Raw genomic sequence first — 6236 nt, 5'->3', positions numbered from 1 at the left:
GAAGGGGAAAATATGAGGGACTTAATGATGATGAACTACATGTATTCCTGTATAGAAAAATGTACTGATAATACTCATATGAACCTTCTCATTTAATAGAGCAGGTAGAAGGAGCTTTTATAGATGAAGCACAGGAGAAAGCTGAATTTGAAGATAAAATATGATGTAAAATGGAGTCAATAGAAAAAAGGGAAATGTAATGGGAGAAAGAAAAAGGAGAGGATGAATAGGCCAAGATATTTCATATAATAAGATTTTGTTTATTACAATGAGCTATTGAAATGATATGGAAGGGGAAAGGTGAGGGAGAATGAGGGAATCTTTGCTCTCATGAGAGGTGGCTAGGAGAGGAAACAGTATATATACTCAATGGGGTATAGACATCTGGAGTAAGAAGGAGAGAAGGGGGATGGGGGAAAAGGGGGAATGTCAGTGATGGAGGAGAGGATGGACCCTGGGGCAAGAGTGGTCAGATATAACACATTTTCTTTTTTACTTCTTGCAAGGGGCTGGGATTGGATGGCCTGTCCAGAACCATAGGGCCGGGTGGATGCTGGGTAAGGGGTGGTGTGTGGGCTCTGGGCCGCTTGGCCCCAGGGCTGGGGATCTGTCTGCTGTGCCGCTCAACTACCCTACAGCAGAGACAGAGTGAAAGGAGAGAGAAAATATAGTTCATGGTAGAAGAGAAGTATGAATGGAGGGAGTCACAATCAGCAATGGCAATAGTGGAAAAATGTGGAAGTAACTTTTGTGATGGACTTATCCTAAAGAATGTGATCTACCTACAACAGCTGGTGGTTTTGGAAAACAGACTGAAGCACATTTTTTATTATTATTATTTTCTGGGGGGTGTTGCAGGGCAAATGGGACTGGGTGGCCTGCCTGGGCCCGCACAACTGAGTGATTGTTGGTGTCTGAGGCTGGATTTGGACCTGGGTGCTCCTGGCTCAAGGGCCAATGATCTGTCTAGCACCCAGCTGCCCCTACTATTATTATTATTACTTTTTTATTTTATTTTGGGTCTTTTTCTTTTTTTTGGTTTTTGTAGGGCAATGGGGTTGGGGTGGCTTGCATGGGGTCACACAGCTGGGTGATTGTTGGGTGTCTGGGGCCGGATTTGGGTTTGGGTGCTCTTGGCTCCAGGGCTGGTTCTCCATCCACTGCGCCACCTGGCCATACCTACAATTATTATTATTATTGTTATTGTTATTATTATATTTTTTCTCTCCCCTTTATTGTTTACACAGGTCTATATTTTCTTGGGGAGGGGGTATTATGTTTACTCTTAAACAAGAATACTTGTTTGTTTGTTCATTATTTGTACAAAATAAGAACAAACAAATAAATAAAATGTCATATATATGAGACTGGATTCTGAGAATTTGAGTAAAGAGACAAAATGTAAAGAAAATGGGATATTTATTTTGCTCTTGTTCTAAGGGAAATGAGATGTTTAAATAAGAATCTTAATGTTTAATGTATATTAACAATGCATGTGGGGGGCAGCTAGGTGGTGCAGTAGCTAAAGCACCAGCCTTGGAGTCAGGAGTACCTGGGTTCAAATCCGGTCTCAGACACTTAATAATTACCTATCTGTGTGGCCTTGGGCAAGCCACTTAACCCCATTTGCCTTGCAAAAAACTAAAAAAATAACAAACCAATGCATGTTTAATTTTAAAGAAGTCAAGAATGTTTACTTCTCTCTTGGTAACTGCAGGCAGCTGATGGGGGACTCTGAACAAATTGCAATTATGGGCCCCATTGTAAGGTAACTTATTGAAGAATAAGATGTTTTTATCAGTTATGTGATATTCTTTTGTAACTGCAAAGAGATTATATTTGCAATATTTAGTTATCTCTTGTGAATGTTATTTAAATACAGTATTGTTAAAACCTGGGATTAATGTGATTGCTCTGAAGGGCAATAAGGAAAATATGAAAAAAAATATGACCTTTCTGGGACAGATCTGTGGGTTCATGAATAATGTAATAATGGAGGGATTTGTGTATTACTTTGTTACTCTTATTGCTGTCCTGTTATAATGAAATGAATAATGCATGTTGGAAATTTAAGGCTACCTAAGATGTTTTAATGGTTTTAAATAATTCTGAAAAGTAATTTGTATGTTAGGGGGCAGCTAGGTAGCTCAGTGGATAGAGCACCAGCCCCAGAGTCAGGAGACCTGGGTTCAGGTCAGGCCTCAGATACTTAGTGATTGCTTAGCTTTGTGACCTTAGACAAGTCACTTAACCCAATTGTCTTGGGAAAAACCATTTGTATGTTATGGATGGATAGTAGGTAAACAGGTTTACATGTAGAAGTTTCTAGCTATGTATGTAAATTGGGAATATTTTGGATTTATATATGTATATTCCAAAGCAGTGGTTGTTTGCTTTGAAGTAAAAGCACTATATAATATAGGAAAGATAAACACAAGATATTTTGATGTTTCTCTGTGCAATGTCCTGGACAAAGGAGGCATTTATTTGTTGTAAGATACAACAGGCTAGGGGCGGCTAGGTGTTGCAGTGGATAGAGCACTGGCCCTGGAGTCAGGAGTATCTGAGTTCAAAGCTTGCCTCAGACACTTAATAATTAGCTAGCTGTGTGGCCTCGGGCAATCCACTTAACCCCATTGCCTTGCAAAAACCTAAAAAAAAAGATACAACAGGCTAGAAGGAGGTTTCTCTAGCCAAGGGGAATCTGATATGTCATCTTTACATAGAGATGGAATAGATATGATTTCAGACAAAGGGATGTCTCTAGTAAGAAATGGGAGACAGGCCTGTAGGGCCAGTCATAGTTAGAATACCAGGTTTTAGGCAAAGGCCCAGGAAGGAAACTCAGAGCTTTAGGTAGGGGTTTCATTAATTGGGACTCCATTAAGATTATAATTGGAATTTAGTGAATTGAATTCACTGGAAGTTCTAATTAGGTAAAACAACTATTTTAGATCACAGGACTTTTAATTTTCTCTTATGTCAGATACGAAGATGGACAACAAAAAAGAAATGCTACTGGGTAAATGTCATGTTCTTGGAGCCAAGGAAGCCAGTGGGTCAAGGATTCAGGTGACAGGGCGGGCAGCCAAAGGGGTGGCTTCTCAGTATGGCTGAGATTGGACCCCTTTGACTTGATTTCCCCAAAATGACATTTGGATAATATCTCACCTGGAAGAATAAATCTGGCCTAAGACATTTGACTTACCCATGTGACCTCTGCATGGACACTGACATTCGATACTCATAAAGGAAATTTCCTTTAATGTCCTGGAAAGATTTAGGTAAATTAGATCTAATAGCCAGAGATGGGTTAGGTGTCTGGCTCTGACACCTACTATCAGATACATTCTAAGATAGGAATCAAGTTTCCTTAGTTTTTGTATTAGAGGGGATATTTAGGCAAGAAGAATGGGAAATTCTTAGGATAATTACAGTTTCAAGTTCTAGTTTGAGGAAATGAGTGTGAGTTAGATAAGTATACCAGGAAAATGAAAATATGGGAATATTTGGAAAAATTCATTTTGGTTAAGGATGTTTGAGTCATTATTGTAATGAGAGCAAAGGTCAAAATTGTTTTATTTTAAGCCAGATGCTGGGTAATCTTAGAACAAAGAGGACTGTTGAATGTATGTGTATGGAGCAAACTCCCAATGAGAATGATCACATTGACTCAAACTTGTGAGTTTGCTCATGTAGTAAAATACTAATGGAAGTTGTGTTAAAAGTGAACTATGTGTGTCAATATGGCAATAAGGCAAAAATGTAAATTGTAATAAGCCCCAGAATTTCATTGTTTAGTGATGGAAGCATGTGTTTTGATCTGAATAAGATGTTAAGCAGTTTCTCTACCAGAAGACAAGGTCTCAAGGAGTCACCGGAGCTGGAGAGGACTTTTTGGAACAGATTCAAAAGATGCTGAAGGACATTGGAAGCCTCCAAGGGAGAGGAGAGACACTGGATCAGTTATCTCCACCATCTCTCACCTATGTGTACATTTTTATCTGTAACTTCCCCTTGACTCTGTAAATGCGACACCCCTACTTATGCCCTTCTCCTTATGGAAAGGAGAAAGGGAAGCAGGGTGAAAATGTTCTCCATTGAGAAAGAAAGAGGGAGATTATTGGGTGGCATTATTATAGCTCTGTGAGTCTGTATAGGGAATGAGTCTTATCTCTGATTTAGACAACAGGGTATTAGTAAAGGTGGGAGGAGAGTGTAGCTGGCAGAAGTCAATGCCCAGTCTTTTGGTGTGGCTGTTGGACTTGCCATAGTTCACAGCAGTTTGAAAATTGGCCTTGGGTACCCCTGGGTCTGGCCTAGATTCTCAGTCCTTGGTCAGAGGTGCACAGTGGCACAGAATTCTGATCCAGAGGAGAGAGACACCAGTGGCATATGACTAAGTCAGTTCAGGGTGACTATTGTTTATAACTGACTGGCCAGGATATTTGCCTGGGGAGTCACAAATGTCTGTACATGTCCAGAAGCAGGGTACATATATTCAGGACTGTACAACTTAGAGATAGGTGGCTTCAGACTCATGTGAGATGAATGATGGTACCTGGATCCCTTGTAAAGGTGCGCAAACTGGGGCATTTGTTAAGGGAAACTGATTATGAGTTAGTATGGACTGACAAGGAAAGTGTGGAAATGGCCATTTGCAAGAAAGATAGTTTAAGGAACATCACTAGCTATTCTTAGGGTTGATCCAATGGCACAAAATCAGGGATTTGGTTTGGATTTTGGAGCCAGGAAGACTTTTCTAAAGACATTTGTATGAAAACTTGTTGTGGAAGGAGGTACAGTAACTTTGGAAATGTACCTATCATCATGATGATTATGTGGCCTATTTAAGAGGGCCCCTTGGAAGTAAAGAGGAGGAACAATATTATTCATTTGTTGGAAACTATTCCTGGAAGACCAACTAGAACTAGAGGGACATTATTAGATTTGTAGGACTACTGTCTAGACCCAGGTGTCCAAAGAATTGGTCAGGGAGTTATCTAGACTTAAGGGCCTACTCCCTGGACACAGGATGGGACTTGGAGCTATAGAACCCCAATTTATATCCTGAATAGGCTAATAAGACTCCAAGCTATAGTTGAAATAATTACCAATCAAACAGCTAGGGTCTTGGACTTGCTGGCTACCCAAGCCATGCAAACAAGAGAGACGAGTATTCAACATAGATTGGTACTAGACTACCTGTTGGCCAAGGAAGTAGTCTGTGACAAAATGAACTTGTCAAGCTGCTGCCTAAAGATAGAGGACAATGGGCAGGTGGTAAAGAAGATAACTAGGGATATTAGAAAGTTGGCACATGTTCCAGTCCAAACCTGGACAAATCCATTTAGTACCTCTTGGATGAATTGGTTTACTGGTTCATGGTGGAAATAGTTACTGGGTACCTTACTATTGGCCCTAAGTGGGAGAATCCTATTAGCTGTGTGCATCTCCCATGTATGATCCAGTTAATAACTCAAATAGTACAAGATTTTATCAGCAAATTAGAGCTGATGTATGGCTCTAATAAGGAAGAGGTAAAGATATTGATAGGAAAAGTCAGTAGTCCTATCGAGGATGAGGATTGTGAATTAATTTGAGGAAGACACTGCTGGTGAAGTGTGAAGACCAAGCTATTATTAAAAAGAAAAGGGGGGAGTTGTGAGAAATGTAGGGTATTGGTCTTCACAGGGTGTGGAGGGGAGCCCTTGGGGAATCCATTACAAAGGGGGAATGGCCCAGCCAATCACAAGACTGGAAGAGTTTTGCTAATCCCATTGCAGGATACCAAACTCCAAACCAGTTCTCAACTGGTCAAGAGTGACCTAGAGATCTTGACCTAATGCTACTGAGTTTGAGCAATTAGGTACCTGTAAGGGGATAATAGATAGAGTATGTGGCCATGAGGAGTTCATCCTGAGAGTCATTGAGACCTGGGACAACAGGAATGTCCATACCAGAGTGCTCTGAACTCAGGAAGGAGCTCTGGCCCTTCTCTCTCTTTGTTCTCCTGCCTTTCATCCTTATCTTGTTGAATATTCTCAGGAAGGACCTTTTGTCCTTATCCCTCTGCCTTTCATCCTCATATTGTTCAACTGTCCCAGGAAGGAGTTCTGGTACTTATCTCTCTACCTTTCATCTTTATCTTGTTGAAGATTCCACATTTTTCCAGGATACAGACCTTTTGTGGCATGCCCGTTATACTTCCACAGGCCTGGAGATGAGAGATGCTG

Source organism: Macrotis lagotis, chromosome 2 (assembly GCF_037893015.1).
Source record: "Macrotis lagotis isolate mMagLag1 chromosome 2, bilby.v1.9.chrom.fasta, whole genome shotgun sequence".
Lineage (NCBI taxonomy): Eukaryota > Metazoa > Chordata > Mammalia > Peramelemorphia > Peramelidae > Macrotis > Macrotis lagotis.
The sequence above is the reverse complement of the archived record's forward strand: the minus strand, read 5'-3'. Positions refer to the sequence as shown.